Below are 18,982 nucleotides of genomic sequence, written 5' to 3' on the forward strand. Positions count from 1 at the left end.
CACCATGTACTTTGGGTACTTTGTTATATTTAATTTGAGGTACTTTTATACTTTTACTTAAGTAATGTTCTTAATGGGTACTTTTTACTTTTACTTAAGTAATTTTTAAGCAGAAAATCTGTACTTTTACTTAAGTACAATATTTTTGTACTTTTTCCACCTCTGCTTCTAGCAAATCATGAAGTCCCACATCTGTAGAAATGATCAGTCAAATATGTAGTCCTGGGGTCCGTTTCACAAAGCAGGTTTAGTGAAAACTCTGAGTCTGTTAACCCTGAAATGAGGGAAACTCTGAGTTTTCCGTTTCACAAAGGGAGGTAACTCAAACCAGAGAGAGAGGGGTAACTCTATCCTGTTTCACAAAGAGAGGTAACTTAAGCTCTCGGTCAGTTACCGTAGTAACAGAGTCTCTGAACCTAACCTGGTCGGGACCAGGTTTTCTTCAATAAACCCTGAGTTTCTCTCTGTCTCCTCCCCCAGTGGCGTCAATTCAGCCAATGGGCCTTTACGCAATGCGCATCCGTTTTCTGCACCACGGACAGCAAGCGGCAGAGTTAGAGAGCAGAAAAAGCGTATCTGACAAATGCAACATATTTTATTCACTATGTCAGTGCAACAATATCACAGGGACATCCCAGTTTAACTTCAAACAGTTAAAGTCCAAATGCTAAAAAGGAGAGGGAGGGAGTAAAAAAAGTCAAATACTTCCCTTAAACAGATTCATAAGAGGGTAGGGTGATTTGATATCTAACTTGCCTTCTTTCTTTTTTTTTTTTTAAATTGCGTGGTTGTCTGCTTCCTCTTCATTTTTGTAAGTTAGTAACACTGCAGAGCGCGCTAAAAACGAGATTGATAGCGACCGACCACTTCAAGATATGGGGGGGGGGTACAAGTGTTGGGAAAGATAATACCTAGTGAAATCCATCATGTTGTTCTGATATGTATTTGTAGTTATTTTATATGTATTAAGTAATAGGATAAATCAATACAAATAGACACAGAGTAATTCCATAAATGTATTAAAAAAATAAAACATTTACATTTTCCCCTGAAGCCGAGGTGTGGCGGCTGCCCCTGATCTAAATGACAATACAATTTCATTCAATACCATTCCACCACTGTTTTCATCTGTAATTTTATAAGACAGTGTGCTTAAATGTTAAATGAATACTGCATTCAAACTTACACATTGACTGCAGCAACTTTCTCCCACGCCAATTCTCTCTCCTCTGCTAAATCTGCTCTCATACTCACCATACGCACGTATTAACACTTCTAACTCCAGTGGCGTGAAGTATGTGGATCTTCAGATGCAAACTAATGTTTCCTCAAAGGGATTTTGTAAATTGAAATGTTAAATAAAGTAAAAAAAAAAAAAAGAATAAGTATGTGGATCTTTTGTTGTCGCCGGTTGCCATGGTGACTCGTCGAATCGGGGCTCTATTAATGCTGGCTTTTTATAGTTGTGGCACACGCGCTTAACTCCAGGTGAAACTACTTAGAGTTGAGTAAATTAACTCTAAACCGCTGTTCTGGAACCAAAAACTCAGAGTTTCCGATCTCAGAGTAGATCAACTAAGAGTTCAGGATTAGACTCAGAGTTTGTTGAACCTGCTTTGTGAAACGGACCCCAGGTCTGAAGGTTTTCATGACAGAGTGAAGTCATCCAGAACATCCAGCCACCAGGGGGGGCTGCTGCACTCCATCCTGCTGAGTGCTGCTTATCGTGGTAGAAGAAGAGAGACGATGATGAGAAGCTGGATGATGTGGATGAAGCTGTTATATTACTTTGTGTCATGAATCTGATGTTTGTGGTTCAGTGTGCGTCCAGAGAACGTAAGTTATATTGTCGTTTATTGGAAGCACTTCTTGGTTGTTATACTTTATAATTCTGCTGGTGAGTATTTCCAGCAGTGTTGTTTTCTTCGCTAATCATTCAAAAGTAATTTATATTATGTTATCTGAATGACACTGACTGTTTTCTTTGTTGCCAGTTAAGTGTGATAGTATCATATAAATCTTATCTCTGTATATGATGTTCATGCTAATGCATTTTTCCTTTTCTTTTATATATATATATATATATATATATATATATTGTTACTATATTACTATTATATAATAAGACTCACTTACCCTGTGGTGTGTCTAATTCTCCTGCTCTTGGATGCCGTCAATCATTGGGTCCCAGCTATCAACTCAGAAGTTGGTCCCGTCAAAGGGTTTGTGCCTTGGCCAAGGTCTTTTCAACCGCGTTCGTGTCGATCCGCTGGGACCGTCAGATGTGTTGGCATCCAGCTCGAAGGACCAAGTAAATGTTAGGTTCACACACTTAACATTCGTATCATAAAACTTTCTGGAGACAAAAGAGACACAACACAATTAAAATGGCTTGGGCAAGGAGAGCAGTCGAGACGTGTAAAATCTCCAACCTACTCTAATTTGTATCTCCTGCTTCCTTTGCTTTTATTCACTCTGGGCATGCCCTAGGTTACATAGCTGACTGCGCCCCTAAAGGGAGGGGGAAAGGGAGTGGTCGCAGTCAGTGGACAGGTATAGATTGTTCTTTTTTAGCAACAAGAAGTTTCCTCTTCTCTGCAGATTTCTGCTTTATGCTGATAATCAGGAAACTTCTTGTGCTGCACTTTTTAATCACTTAACCCAGCATTGTTTTATCAGTGTGTCACAGGCATAAGCAAATTATCATACGTTCTGTTAACGTTGTTAGCGAGCATGATAAATTACTACTTATTTACAATAATTCCAACACATTATTATTTGGATTGTGTGCTATGTTTAAACATGTGTTTATTTCTGTTTATTGATTTATATTATTTGGTTTAACCACATACACACGCAACACATCTGTAAGTGCACTCTCTAGACTGGATTAAAGCACTGTCAAGGAAATTGACCGCTTCCCGTCTCTTCATTTAAGTCCTGACACGCGCTTCACAATTAAAATACAGAGAAAGTCAGTGTACAACTGTTAATCATTAAGCCTCCAAAACATATGGTCTTTGGAGCCGGATAAGGTCATTACGAAGTGATAATGGCTTATGTTCCCCCAAGTGAAGATGTAGGTCTACGCAGACGTATGCAACAACCAAGACTGATGGAAGATTATGAATGGTAGACCCTCCCACAGGCTGTTACCCTGCAGGCCCCCCACTGTGATAGAGGAGACTGAATGGAGGGTTAGAGAGGGATTTGCTGAGATGACACCCCTCACCCGGCGTCGTGGCCGCCATCACCAGGCCGCCTAGTCTAGGTCGAGAGTCTATGCAAGACATGCAAAGGGAAACATATCAAGGCCTCGTTCTCACCGGGGCCTCCCGCTGGTTAAAACTGGTGATGTTAAAAAACACGCAGTAATGGTCAGACACAGCCAGGTCCAACAGAGCACACACCCAGGTACAGGCCGTAGGTTATGACCAGGTCCAGGGACAGGCCGGAGGTCTGGACCAGGTCCAGGGACAGGCCGTAGGTTATGACCAGGTCCAGGGTGTGCCCTCTGCTGTGGGTCGGCTGTGTAACATGTTGCTTAAAATCTAAACAGTTTAAAAGGTTTTAAAATTCTCTGGATACTGGGTCTGAGATGTTGTCTAAGTGCAGATTAAAATCACCAGTTATTAAGATCCTGTTGTAGGAGGTGTGAATAATTGATAAAAGTTCAGAGAATTGGCTGATAAAACAGGTGGAATACTGGGGGGGGGGTCTGTAAACCGTTAAGCAGAGAATCAGGGGGTTGCTAAAAACAAAAGCATGATATTCAAATGATGTGTAGCTGTTAAAAGGAACTGCATTGGATGACATAGAGGTTCTTGTTATTGATGCATGTTCCGCCCGCCCTCTTGCCCCCCCTGATAGAAAATAGAAAGTTAAAATCTGGTGGGGAGGCCTCAGTCAGAACAACAGGTGCATCTGTGCCAAGCCATGTCTCTATAAGGAGAATACAATTCAATTCAATTTTCAATTCAATTTTATTTATATAGCGTCTAATACAACAAAGTTGTCTCTAGACGCTTTCCAGAGACCCATACCCAGAACATGACCCCCGAGCAGTTATTACATAAACAATGGCAGGTAAAAACTCCCCTAGTGGGAGAAAAACCTTAAGCCAAACAGTGGCAAGGAAAAACTCCCCTTTAGGAGGGAAGAAACCTTGAGCAGGACCAGGCTCATAAGGGGGGACCCTCCTGCCGAGGGCCAGACTGGTGGGTCAGGGACGGCAGCAGCACAGCAGGCAGGTGGAAGCAGCAAAAAAAATGTATACTTTTATTTTGGAAGAACGATTCCCCTCCATCTTATAAGACTTTCGTAGACCAAATCACAGCATTTCTACCATTAGAAAAGCTAACTTTGGAAAAATATAACCGTGGCCATCTTTTTCAAGAATTTTGGTTCCCATTATTTTCTGGTTTAGAGAACTTCATTGTACGCTGATTGTTGTTTTATTGCTGTCATTTACTTTATGTATCTTATGTATCCGTACGTATTCAAGTTTTGATGCCCCTACTGTTATTTACTGATGTTATTTTCCATATTTTTATTCACTTACTTTTTTTTTCCAGTTTATTTATTTTTATTTATTTATTTATTTCGTGTGTATGTTTTTGTGTTGTTTTTTTTGGGGGGGGGGGGGGGTTGTAGGCAAGATTTGGCATGTGTGCACAAAAGAAAATTGTAAGATCTACTGTCATTAAGGATGTTTCTGATTGTCTTTCTTTTGTGAAATAAAAGGATATTGAAAAAAAAAAAAGAAGATTTGGTCCCAGTGTTCAAAGGGGAAAGACAGCGTCACTGTTTGATGATGGTTTTCTCCGATATCATTGCATTGGTTTGGGAGACTCTGCATGTAACTCAAGATGTTATAAACCAGCCCTGGATCACTACAAACATCTGAATGAACAAACTTACCACAGTAACATCTGAACAATCATAAAGAACTCTACATATGAGACCCTGCAGAGACCATGACCTAGAAATAGACAATTCATCAAAGAAATTAAATATATAAAAGGCATTCAGGTGGAAGCAGCAACGGGATGACCAGGGGTGGGGACCGCAGGCCAGCATGCAGCTCCCGAAGCTCCGGCCCAATCATCAAGTCCCAGGTTAGGGTGCAGGGTCGGTCTAGTTTCCTGTCTAAAACCAAGTCATTTATAATAAAAGATTTGTTTAAAAGAGAGCGCACGTTCAGCACAGCCATCTTGATGTCTGTGCTCAACGTACGCTGATCATGGTGCTTCAATGGAACATTAAAAACATAACTGGGTCTAAAAACATTCCTGTGCTTTGTTTTTCTGCGTGAAATGATGGTTTTGATGGTGTGGGTGTCCAGAGATTCTGTATATAAAATATAAAATTGCCATAAAATTGTCAACATATGGGATAACTTTCTCCAGACAGTATCCCTTCAGCCACCGGTGCAGCTGATGGAGGCGACTGGTGGTGACGTCACCGTAACGCGGCGGGGGAAGCGGTCCAGAAATGACCAGCCGCTTCCCCGTGTCCAGCAGGCGGTCCACCATGGACCTGAAGTCCCGCTTGAGGACCTCCAACTGCTGGTTTTTGAGGTAATTGATTCCGGCCTCCAGGACCAGCGTGGAGACCGAGCTGTACTGAGCACACAGCTGGAGGGCGGCGGACTCCACATCCTTAACGCGGGGTCCGGGGTGGCAGAAGGTCTGGCCGCCATGCACCTTCACGTGCCTGACCATCGAGGTCCCAACGACCAGTACGGGTGGGGTGCACTGCTCTCTGGTCCCGACGATCGGCACGGGTGGGATGCGCTGCTCCGCGGGCTGCCTGGAGGTGCGCCTCTGCCTGGAAGGGACCCAGGGTTGGTGACGCCGGCCCGCCGTTGCTCCTGGCCGAGATGGAGAAGCAGAGCCAGGCTGGGCGCGCAGATCCCATCTCCTGGGCTGGCGACGATCAGCTGATCGGACCGGTCCCGGAGGCGAGCCGGAACGTGCTCCCATAGGAGGAAAATCCTGCAGGCTCAGGACGTCGTACCTGTTCTCCAGTGGGAGATCCGGTGGCGGGGCAGGGGGGAGATGAACGCCCGGCGCCTCTGGTCACCACTGCCCAGGATCTCTCCAGCCTGAGCGGCGTCGAGCTCACCGGCGCTGGAGCCGCCGCTCCTTCCTCCCTGATGGAGCACTGCCACTCTGCGGGACGAAGACAGGAGGTGGAGGGTGCCGAATATTTCGGCTTGGCTCCCTGCTGGAGCCAGCGGAGCCCAGCGAGTGCTGGTGCCGGAGATCCGGAGGTGGTGGAGCCGGTCCACGGCAGGGTGGACCGAAATCCATAAGGATTTTGTCTTTCTCCTTAAGGTCAGCCTTCAGGCTCGCGATGCTGTCCTTTAATTTTGAGAGGGTGGGGAAACAGGTCTCACACACTGCCGCCATCTGTATTGTATTCCGCGTTCCCGCGTTCACTTCCATTAACTTCTCCAACCTAGTACCTAGCACTCCGTCCCCTTTAAGACTTTAAGTTGGTCTGATTTTTGCTGGAACAAGAATTATAATTCAGTCTTCAATTCTGCCTGTGTGTGATCAATTATACCAATTATATTCTAGTCAGTTTTATGACTTTAATGCTTTGCTGTTCTTCACTCATGCCACATGGTGGGGGACTCCTCCAATTCTTCTTGACCAAATGTGTATTTCTTTACGTGGTGTGTCTGACAGTAAGTTACCCCCCCAAGTGTGAACTCAATTAGAACGTCTCTACTTAGTTTGGGAGACTGTAACTCAAAGTTTTGCACACGCTTGGGGAAGTTACCATATTTTCAAGCTGCTGTGACAAAATCATTTTTCTTTTTCAGGTGTTTTTGTCAGATTCCTTTTGTTATTATTGTTTATTTTACTGATTGCTGTTTTTAACCTCCACAACCATCATCCTTGGTATGTCATTAATGACAGCACCTGCTTCTGATGATTTGACATAGAGTTTTTGTTGGCCCGTTGTGGGTTTAATGGCTCGTTGGTCTAGTAGTATGATTCTCGCTTTGGGTGCGAGAGGTCCCGGGTTCAATTCCTGGACGAGCCCCAGTGAATTATGCAATTGGTGGTTTTCTCCTCCAAGTAGCAAAGATTCAAGCCTGTCATGCATTGCTTTACCTGGAAAAAAAACATTGGCATGATGTGTAAATGCTGAAAACCCACATCTTGCTCCTCTTTCATGCCAAGAGATCAGCTGGTAAGCCATAGTCCATAAACCCTTTCCCCTCTTTTTAGTTGGACCAACCCATGTGCCTATTTTAAATGATAAAATGTTGTGTGTATTATTGAACTCCTTCTCCTATCTCCCTCCCTGAGTGGACGAACCTTAGTGTCCTTTTGGAGAGGTGATAATTGACCTTTAGTCCGGGTCCCATACTGGCACTGAGCAAGCTGCATGCACTTATGACAAGATGATCGCATGATGGTGTCCTTTTAGACGTAAATTTCTTGTATAAAGGGACTGTTGTGTTGGGCGAAAGAAAAGAAAAAAATAAGAATAAATTCTAGCACTGGCATGGCAGCACCTGTGTCCAACTGGACTCACAGCAGGTTATGTTAATATGTTTGGCCCCAGTTGTTTCTGGAAGGAGGAATCACCATAGAGACAACGTAACTGAGAGGTTAAGTTGATGGACTGCTGATCCAAGGAAACGTGATCTCTCACCACCGGTACCTTTATTGTTCTGCGGTTTCCCACTCAGGAGCCAGTGTCTGGAGCTGAATCCACAACACCCGCTCTAAGCTTTTGACGGGGAAACAGGAGCAGGAACTATTCGGTAGTGAGGGAACACGTTACATGGTTCCACCTACACGGGCCGTAACAATATAATACACAAACGTAACAATATAATACACAAACATAACGACTGTCGGTCTTCATGAGAGACGGTCATCGCGTTACACACTAATGAGCAAACAAACACTGCAAACACAATCAACGCTAACCGCTTTAAACTAACTCTGCCCAGACACAAGCCTCTTACTTTTAACGTGTGTGGGTCACTCCGTTGTAACGCGGGTGGGCGAGTGGGCTTTCACGAGTGCAGCAGGCGGGATGGCTCCTCAGCTGATGCTGGTCACGCTGATCGGAGATGAGGTGTAGTCCTTACAACTCCGGAGCTTCGGGAGCTGCGTGCTGGCCTGCGGTCCCCACCCCTGGTCATCCCGTTGCTGCTTCCACCTGCCTGCTGTGCTGTTGCCGTCCCTGACCCACCAGTGTGGCCCTCGGCAGGAGGGTCCCCCCTTATGAGCCTGGTCCTGCTCAAGGTTTCTTCCCTCCTAAAGGGGAGTTTTTCCTTGCCACTGTTTGGCTTAAGGTTTTTCTCCCACTAGGGGAGTTTTTACCTGCCATTGTTTATGTAATAACTGCTCGGGGGTCATGTTCTGGGTATGGGTCTCTGGAAAGCGTCTAGAGACAACTCTGTTGTATTAGACGCTATATAAATAAAATTGAATTGAATTGAATTACAAAACTTAAGGACAGTAGACTTTTCCCTTGCGATGAAAAAGTCGGATATTTGGGAAGCCGCTGTTATTTAACCACCAGCGCGGACGCGCTTCGCATCAGCAGGGCCTGCGGACCAATTCACTGTCCTTACTGTCCGCGCGTGACCTCCATCCTCTCCTCTTTTTACACCTCTACAGACAATAAACTGCAAAGCCTGCTGAGCTTTGGAGTCATTCCTTAATTTCCTTTGTTCCAACATCATGCGGCCAGCTGCAGAAATCTAGGCTGGTCTCAGACTGAGGCCTCAGACTGGCCTCAGTACATCAGTTATCCTTTCTTTAAAGCTGAAATAAATGTGTTTGTTTGATTGAATCAGAAACATTAGTCAACAAAATTTGAAATTTGAGAGTTCAAATTAAACCTTAAAGCTGAATATCAGGTATTGACTCAGCGTAGGGTAAAGATGGAGGATACTGCAATTACGAGGGCTCTTGGTGTCCTGACAGAGAATGTGGTTCACCAGGATGATACTCAAGATACAAACAAGATGTGAGATAACTTTCAATGTGTTCATGTTGACCTCTGTAATCACAACTCCACCAAATCTGATCAATTATCAGAAATAATCAGAAAGAAATCAGTCTTAGAAAGATCAGTTTCTTTCATATCTGATAGAATTGTGCTGGTTCACATGATGTCCTTTCAGCTGGTTAGTTAGTTGACAGAGTTGTAGGATTTCTGACACTGTCAGAAGATTTGGTCCCAGTGTTCAAAGGGGAAAGACACTGTTTGATGATGGTTTTCTCCGATATCATTGCATTGGTTTGGGAGACTCTGCATGTAACTCAAGATGTTATAAACCAGCCCTGGATCACTACAAACATCTCAATGAACAAATGTCCAAAGGTGTCAAATATGACAATCGAAACAACAGACATAGTAATTAACAAATTCCAGCTGCTGAGGTTAATTCCATAAAAAACGAAAGTGCAAATCTTGCTGTATTGATATCAGGATCTGAGGCTGTTACCACAGTCTTCCATTGAGCAATTTCAAACATAGCCACCCTAGATGGGACTTGAACCCACAATCCCTGGCTTAGGAGGCCAGTGCCTTATCCATTAGGCCACTAGGGCATACTTCACCCTAACCTCTCGATCACCTCGTCTCCATGTTGGTGTTTTCCCCCCAACAATGGAATGAGAAAGAGGAACAACTCAGGACCACATGGCCTAATGGACAAGGTGTCTGACTTCGGATCAGAAGATTGAGGGTTTGAGTCCCTCTGTGGTTGTAGAGCCTTCAGATAGTTAGATCTGGTCTCCTAACTCGCGTTCAGTCTTTAGAAGACACTTTGGTCTAGCTACCCTCTAGGAGGGTACGGAGTTCAATAATACACACAATATTTTATCATTTAAAATAGGCACATGGGTTGGTGAAATAACACAAAAATAGGGAGCCCAGGCATCTCTTGGCCTGAAAGAGGAGCAAGATGTGGGTTTTCAGCATTTACACATCATGCTGATGTTTGTTTTCAGGTAAAGCAATGCATTGTATGACAGGCTTGAATCTTTTTTGCTACTTGGAGGAGAAAACCACCAATCGCATAATTCACTGGGGCTCGTCCGGGAATTGAACCCGGGACCTCTCGCACCCGAAGCGAGAATCATACTAGACCAACGAGCCATAAAACACACAACTGGCCAACAAAAACTCCATGTCATCAGAAGCAGGTGCTGTCATTAATGACATACCAAGGATGATGGTTGTGGAGGTTAAAAACAGCAATCAGTAAAATAAACAATAATAACAAAAGGAATCTGACAAGGCACAGGAAAAAGAAAAATGATTTTGTCACAGCAGCTTGAAAATATGGTAACTTCCCCAAGCGTGTGCAAAACCTTGAGTTATAGTCTCCCAAACTAAGTAGAGACGTTCTAATTGAGTTCACACTTGGGGGGATAACTTACTGTCAGACACACCACGTAAAGAAATACACATTTGGTCAAGAAGAATTGGAGGAGTACCCCACCTTGTGGCATGAGTGAAGAACAGCAAAGCATTAAAGTCATAAAACTGACTAGAATATAATTGGTATAATTGATCTCACACTGGCAGAATCGAAAAATGAATTATATTTCTTGTTCCAGCAAAAATCAGACCAACTTAAAGTCTATTAGTCTTAAAGTTATTTGTAGCACATATAATCAGGCTACAATCAAGTGAGGGCTAGTGCAAGGCTCGACTCAAGGAGCTGAATGAAGGACAATGAAACACTGAGACCAAGGTTTGAATTTAACTGCAGTATATTGTTAAAATGATTTAACAAACATTACAAAAAGGACACAACATACAACATAGAAAAAAAAAAGACAAAGGCCTTTCAAACAGTGACTAGATTATCACCTTATCACGTAGGCCAGGTGGTTTGCAGATTTCCTTTAAAGGGGACCAATTATAACATCTAATACCTATTTTAAACAGGCCTTGAATGTCTTAAAAACAAGCTTTTGATTATTTTTGCTAAATAAAATAGAAATTCAGCCTCTGGGCCATGTCTTTATCATCCCAGTCTCATTATCTATGCAGGATTCTGAGTGGGCGGGGCTATGATAATGAGGCTCTGTGTTGATTGGCTGCCTGAATGATGCGATACACCGATACGAAAAAATGGCGGAAGCTCCGGCCGACGGAGTTAGTTGTGGGCGTGGTTTTGTTAGGTTAAAAAGTCAGTTTGGCTAGTCATATTCTTCAGGCTGGGCTGGCGAGTAGGCATCAGATGATTACTTCGGCGAGCAAAGGTTGTGGTACCGCTCGACTTCCCGCACTACTCGAGCCTGGCACGTTTCTCCGCTAGCTTTCACTGCAACTGGTGAACGCAGTAGATCATTCAGCAGCCTTTACTGCTGCCGGTGTCCTGATCTTGGACAGCAAAAGGGCCCGTCCTGACGGGTGATGACGTTTCACCACTCGACTCAGGATCCGGTTACCCAGTTTCAGCAGTTCCTGCTTTAGGAGAGGGAAGAGGAAGAAAACAGCAGCGTACAAGAAGACGATTCTCATGTACAGTTCGACTAATGGCCGTCATTCAGGCCATGGTTTTCCTTGAGCCTTAACTTAACAGGCCATTAGTTCACTCCAAGAATGAAATCCATATGAACAACTTCAAATGGATAGGTCCTTTCATGTTGTATCTGCAACATGTCGGAAAGCTCCTACTAAAAAATTTTTTAAAGGGTATTTAGTATTTAATCCTCATGATGTATCATATGTACCCCTACATACTCCCACTCCCTCCTGTTGAGCCATAGAAACTCCCTATGGCTCAACTTAGCCACCAGGGGAAACAACTTCCTTGGAAGCACCAGTTTGCTTCGCTCCAGACAAAGACCTTCTGAAGTTACAGTAGCTAATTGCAGTAGCACCTTCATTTAGCCAAATGCTTTTTTCTTTTTTGCAAGAGCATTGTTTCTAATGTCAACAGGGGATAGAGGGGGGTCAGGGCTGCCTGAGTCCTGACTCCTCCCCAGATAAGTGGCCCTCCCACTTCTTGACCTCTGCATCCTGGCAGGTCGGCAAGTCTGACTTAATGATCCTCTAGGGTTGGATATCTATGTCCCTCAGAGATCCTCCCTCCCATCACCAGATTAGATGGGGCAAAACCTTTAAAATTCTGTCTCCCACCGTAGATTAGACTACAGAATTTCTCATTGAAAAACGTTCTTATTTCAACCCAAGTGGGTTATGGTCTTATTAAAGTAACACCACACAAAAACTGTCAGTGCAGCAACTCTCCTGCAACGTAAACAGTAGTCTTCAGTGAACTTATATATATATATATTGTATATAAACAATAAGTCTTAGTCACAAAACATCGGACTTAAAGGAATCATTCTATCAAATAATGCCTTCTCAACTGTTGTTGAGCTCTATTTTCCCCAAATAAAAAAGAAATGCCAGAAAATTGTCAGAAAATTGTCAGAAAATTGTCAGAAAATTATCAGAAAATTATCTCCAGATAAATCATGAGTACTTATAAAAGTTTTCAGGAGATTCTTAATCTTCTGTTTGCATGCTGCAACGCAAATGCATGCCCTTCTATGAAAACTCATAGAAGTCTTAAGAAAATTGTGGGATAAATTCCCATGCGTAAACTACACATAGACAAAAACCCACTAACATTAAACACTAACTTCAGATCATCTGCATGTGGGTTCGTGTATCACTGCAAATGTGTAAATTATTTATCCTCAACCTACACTAACCAAACTCAATTGGTGCATTTCAGATGAACTCCCAAACTAAATGATAGCAACACTGATCACAAATGTACACATTTTCAGTGTGAATAGCTAGTATGCACTCAGAGTTCTTCTTTTCTAAAAAGATTGTTCAACGGGTTTGTTACTCCTGCATACACCCCTTTCTGTGTAAAATGTCACTGACATACAAATGAGAGTAGGCTCATGAACACACCCTTCCACTGTATTCTAAAAATACAGCGGTGCTCACAAACAGAGTAAGGACGAATGATTGATTTGTTTCACATTCATGTAACAAACAACCCAATCATTTTATCTCATGCTCGCAATTGCAGGAATCCCATTTCCATACAATCCAAGTCAAATACAGTGTTACAAAAGTAATCTGCAAATTAAATGGTGAATTAACCCAATTTAAACTTCTATGATTCTATGCCTTCATTCAGGGCTTAGAATGATAGAACAAACTATATTATTCAATTTTTCTATGTTTTTTCCAAGAGGAGAGCTGAACACCCCCCTTCTTCCCAACAAACACAAAGAGTTCTCCCTCAGACACAGAGCCTTACAGCCGCTCGTAAAGCGGAGCATACTTTCACACACACACAGACAAACAGCTTCAGCCGTTTGTATTATTTTAACAAAACCTTCAACAGAGAAGCTCATACGAATTTAAACTTTTTACCTCTTAACATATTATCTTAGAATATCCAAATATATTCTAACATGTTTCTTCTATTCAACCCCTAACTAATATTTTGTGCTACAGGCAGACCCAAACAGCCCCTCCTCTCTCTTATTGGAGGGACAGGCTGCATCTCCAAGCACCATAAAATCTGCTCAAGCAGATCACGATCTGAATGAGGACTTTTACGTATCTCACCTTTCTGTCTTTATTCAATTTTTCACTTTAACGCACAACTATGAGGTCAATAGAATCATATTTCTCTTTCTCTTAAAATGACAGAAACTTTCAGCTGTTTACAACGTGTCATGAATACACACACACACTAACATTGTCTCTCACATACACACACACAGAGTCACACACAGACACACAGCTTTGGGCTGCTGCAGCTTGTCACACAGACACAAGTCACACCCTGCTGCAGCCTGCAGCAGCCCCCACTTCTCCCAAAATCCATCCTCTCCTCACAGGTTGCTACTTTCTTGTTTTTTCTTCTAGTCTTAAATTAGTCCATTTACTTCTTTTTAAGTTTCGTGTATTATTATTTCGCAAGATTCTGTCTCCATTTTAAATTTGAGGACGTCTCCCCATCAATTAAGCATCTTTTGAGATTCTTTAAGCATAAATTTCAGCTTAACCACGCCTCTGCTATTGTTAACCAGTTATTTTCTTTCTTAAGTTTCTCTCAGAACACAAATTTCCTTTTTCAACAGTTTGGTTTTAGCCTGATATTTAGTGAACAACTTAAATTTTTCCTCTCAATTTTGGAAACCCCACATTGAACAGACAACAGACTGTCATAAACATCAGACAAACATTAGACAAACATTAGACAAACCTTAGACAAATATAAAACACAACCATTAAAAATCATTTCCAAGAAACCTCTCCTCGTTATCCTGTACTTTTAAAGTCCCCTGACTTCAAAAGCCGGTCCCCGACCGAGTTAGATGTTGGTCTTACGCACTGCTCTTAGGCAGTATTTTTAGAGGCCCCTATGCCTTCTATAAAAATCGGGTCCCCGACCCGCCGCCAAACACCATTTTCGCTAACCTCTTGTTAGTATACACAGAATTTCACTCAAAAGAGGTCTCTCACCTAGTCTCCTAGTGCCCTTCCCTGGCTGGGAAATCTCGTCGTCTGGACTCTGGAACAGCGCAGATCAATCTGGGCCCCGTTCCTGAAGTCAGAACGCTGTCGACAGTTTTTGATGGCCCCTTTTGATCGTACGCCATGCCAATCGTCGCAGCTCGAGAGATTCCGGGTCCTTCGGCACCAAAATGTTAGGTTAAAAAGTCATTAACATACATTAATTAACTTAGAAAAAGACACCGGAGACTTATGGAATGATTTTCAATGGCCTTCTGCAGAAGGTTGGAGAGGAATCCTGAGAAGCTTTAGGCAACACGGCCCTTCTCTTAGCTCGTCAGAACTTCTCTCAACTGGCTCTCTGCAGAGCTGGCGCTTTTATTAAGCAAAGGATGACAGGAATGACCATATTTGGAACAGTGAATGTATAGATAGACAATTGACAAAAACAGATGGTCACACACACATGACTTTTCTTAGTATGAAGAAACAAACAGACATCCTCAAAACACAAAGAGTCAAGAGGTCAACTAAAACAGGACCTCTTGTTGGAGGTTTGAACAGATGGTTTTTAAAAACACTGGGTTATTTACAAACCAGAAGTCACCAGGCCTACCTTCATGGGGGTCTCGTGTTATCAGATGGTCCAACTAAACCTAGCTAACCTTTAAGTCAGCTTAAACGTCTTGAAACTACATGAAGTGTCAATAAATGAGCACCTTCTGGACAAACAAAAAACTCTGTAAGGCTTTGCACAGATGTGTCTAAAGACACTGCTCAGCTGTTAACAAAGCCATAAATACCTAAATACCATCAGGGAATGGCCTGCCTTTAACTTCTGTTAACAATTGTAAACTTGTGAAAAACGCAGCAGTCAATTTCTCTGAGCTTACCTAATTCTGTTCATAATGACAATCTTAATTCAAAAGAGTTGATTAACCTCACAGTTTCACGCATCGGAGGCCAACCGATGTTCAGCAGAATCTGAACGGCTGGTAGATCCACATCAGACTGGACGGATCATCCGGGCGGCTGTACAGACACGGCAGAATTTGGTTGCTTTCCTCCTTCTCTGAGTTGGCAGGCTGAGGGGAGACCACTTTATATATGTTAAAGCAAGAGAAAATGTCTTTTTCATAATAGGTCCCCTCTACGGCTTGAGAGAAAATGTTTGGTGATGGCGCAGCAACAGTGTCTGAGCAGATGAGTGTCTCAGCTGAGCAGGAGCTGCTGATTGGTTGAGAGTGGAGGATGGTGCAGGTATAAATTTATAAGTAAGCTTCTTTATTAATTATTAATAATTATCAAAAGATGATTATTAATAACTCTATAATAACTCTCTTTTTGGTACAACACTGGCCTGTCCTCTCGTCGAGAACGATTTGGTCAATTGTGTTGAGAGATGAGCGAACCAATTCCATGATTTTAGAAATGTTTGTAGGATATGAAAAGAATGACAAAACAGAGAGCATCCACGTTCACTAAGAGCACTTTTGACAAAGTACTTTGCTATAAATAAGCAAGCGTGTGAGAAATAGTGCCAGAACAAGCAGTGAGAGATATGTGATCTTTCAGGCATCTCAAGACATTTGAGTCTAGAGGCTCTGCTGGGATTTGAACCCAGGATCTCCTGTTTACTAGACAGGCACTTTGACCAACTAAGCCACAGGGGCCTCCGTAACCTGATTTCTCTCACCAAAAACAACCGGGGCCTCACATACTAACGGTGCATAACCCCCCCCCCCAAAAAAAACAAACCACACCATGTTCCACACATGTCAGGATGTAGTAAAAAACCCCTTTGAGTAGATTTAGACTAACTATAAAGTAGTAAAAACCTCTTTTATACACCAAATGGCTGGGAATCAAACTCGTTGAGTGGCTGTTTAATGAAACTAGATAAAACGCCACTTGATGGGTCTGTACAGTAAAATGTGAGGTTTATTTTTATGGAATACGAAAACGAAACAACAAAAAACCAAAGAGAATTCCATCTATGCTGGCTCATGGCTCGTTGGTCTAGTAGTATGATTCTCGCTTCGGGTGCGAGAGGTCCCGGGTTCAATTCCCGGACGAGCCCAAGTAAGTTATGCAATTTGTGGTTTTAATCCTCCAAGTAGCAAGGAATGAAGACTGTAGTACAATGCTTTACCTGAAGACCAACATTGGCATGATGTGTAAATGCTGAAAACCTTAATTCTGCTTCTCTTGCATGCCAAGAGATCAGCCGGTAAGGCGTAGTCCATAAATCCTTTCCCCTTTCTTTAATTGGGCTCCTTTTTTGTTTTATTGCCCCAACCAATTTGACATATCAAATTTTTTGCCAGGCCTGGCTTGGTGCAAAATTTGGTGACTTTTGGGGGAACTATCAAATATGGACCAATCAGATGAAGGGGGGGCGCGCTTTTTGGCGTCTAGCGTCACCACGGTAACACTTTTGAAAGAGAAAAATAATGCGCGTCGTCGCAGGATGGAGACGCCCATTTTGATGTATAACACACCTGCGTTCTGTCCCCTCTCCTGTTCTCCCTGTACACCAACAGCTGCGTTACCCTCCACCCCTCGGTCCAGCTCCTAAAGTTCCCTGACGACACCACCCTGGTGGCCTCATCTCCAGGTGTGACGAGTCGGTGGAAAGTTGGGGTCTTTCACGCACACACCAAGGCTGGCGTACGCACTTTTCTGAGGTTTTGTCCGTTGGCGACTCTCACTGGTGATGCAGTGAAGTGCAGAATATGAGGAAACGTGACGTCAACAATAAGTTCACGACCACATGAAGGACACGACAGTCCCCACATCACCAGATAAGATACACAAGAGTGGAGCTGCAACAATCTCACAATCAACCACATGAACACATGAAGGTAGGAACCTGTCAATCACAACCATGGAACCTGTCAATCACAACCATGGAACCTGTCAATCACAACCATGGAACCTGTCAATCACAACCATGGAACCTGTCAATCACAACCATGGAACCTGTCAATCACCACCATGGAACCTGTCAATCACAACCATGAACCTGTCAATCACCACCATGGAACCTGTCAATCACAACCATGAACCTGTCAATCACCACCATGGAACCTGTCAATCACAACCATGGAACCTGTCAATCACAACCATGAACCTGTCAATCACAACCATGGAACCTGTCAATCACAACCATGATGGAACCTGTCAATCACAACCATGATGGAACCTGTCAATCACCACCATGAACCTGTCAATCACAACCATGGAACCTGTCAATCACAACCATGAACCTGTCAATCACAACCATGGAACCTGTCAATCACAACCATGATGGAACCTGTCAATCACAACCATGATGGAACCTGTCAATCACCACCATGGAACCTGTCAATCACAACCATGGAACCTGTCAATCACAACCATGGAGCCTGGCAATCACAACCATGGAACCTGTCAATCACAACCATGGAACCTGTCAATCACCACCATGATGGAACCTGTCAATCACCACCATGGAACCTGTCAATCACAACCATGATGGAACCTGTCAATCACCACCATGGAACCTGTCAATCACAACCATGATGGAACCTGTCAATCACCACCATGGAACCTGTCAATCACAACCATGATGGAACCTGTCAATCACCACCATGGAACCTGTCAATCACAACCATGGAACCTGTCAATCACAACCATGGAACCTGTCAATCACCACCATGGAACCTGTCAATCCCACCGGCAGGCTTGGCTCTGAGGAACCTGCTGATGCAGGATCAGGAGAGAGTCTTCAGGGACCAGACTGATCTGCTGGTCCAGGATAAAGACTGGAGACTTTTCCAAGTTCCTTGTTAGGATGAGCGGTTTTTAATATTCCGACTTTATTCTCGTAATATTACGACTTTATTCTCATATTATTATGACTTTATTATCGTAATTTTCCTTTTTTTTGTCTTAGTTTGGCCCTAATACTCCGTCGTAAATACAAAATGACAAAATGAACTGAATAAAATAAGTATCTTTCTTAAACAGAAATCTGTCCTGCTTAACTTAAAATAAATGAATATAAAACAATAGAAAGAAAGCAGAACATCCATTCTGTAATAGTGCACATTTTTAGTGCAATAACAAAAGTGCAAACAGAAAGTCTGTAGAAAACTAAACATATTTGTGCCTCAAAGGCCATGACTTTAGCTACAGTTGGAGTAAAACAGAAAAAAATTACTTTATAACTCAATAACAGAATAACAGAATAACTCAACAGCTCAATGCCATTTTCCATTGGTATTTTATGACTATTTTTTGACTCTCACAGTAATACGGGACAAAGTGCGTCCCTTTTCAGCTCAATACGGGACGTACTTTAGTTTATAAATACAGGAAGGATTCAGTTTTTCAAGGGACGGTCTGCAACCCTACAGTATATGAGGAGGACTCTCTTTTCTGCTGAGTCACCGGTGCTCTGGTGATCATTAGTGCACAGAGCAGGCGGATTCTGGAGGTGAGC

At 43.0% G+C, this 18,982-nt stretch overlaps 5 non-coding genes across 5 annotated transcripts; 3 read left to right on the top strand and 2 right to left on the bottom strand.

Annotated features, from left to right (window-relative positions):
* The first annotated feature begins 6,984 nt into the window (after positions 1 to 6,984).
* trnap-ugg (transfer RNA proline (anticodon UGG)) lies at positions 6,985 to 7,056 on the top strand. Its single transcript has one exon. It is a non-coding gene; the product is annotated as a tRNA-Pro (tRNA).
* A 2,464-nt stretch (positions 7,057 to 9,520) lies between these two features.
* trnar-ccu (transfer RNA arginine (anticodon CCU)) lies at positions 9,521 to 9,593 on the bottom strand. Its single transcript has one exon. It is a non-coding gene; the product is annotated as a tRNA-Arg (tRNA).
* Positions 9,594 to 9,678: 85 nt separating this feature from the next.
* On the top strand, positions 9,679 to 9,751 carry trnar-ucg (transfer RNA arginine (anticodon UCG)). The gene has a single exon. It is a non-coding gene; the product is annotated as a tRNA-Arg (tRNA).
* Positions 9,752 to 16,095: 6,344 nt separating this feature from the next.
* On the bottom strand, positions 16,096 to 16,170 carry trnat-agu (transfer RNA threonine (anticodon AGU)). The gene has a single exon. It is a non-coding gene; the product is annotated as a tRNA-Thr (tRNA).
* A 334-nt stretch (positions 16,171 to 16,504) lies between these two features.
* Positions 16,505 to 16,576, top strand: trnap-cgg (transfer RNA proline (anticodon CGG)). The gene has a single exon. It is a non-coding gene; the product is annotated as a tRNA-Pro (tRNA).
* Positions 16,577 to 18,982: the final 2,406 nt, after the last annotated feature.

This window comes from Cololabis saira, chromosome 2 (genome assembly GCF_033807715.1).
Source record: "Cololabis saira isolate AMF1-May2022 chromosome 2, fColSai1.1, whole genome shotgun sequence".
NCBI classification, from domain to species: Eukaryota; Metazoa; Chordata; class Actinopteri; order Beloniformes; family Belonidae; genus Cololabis; species Cololabis saira.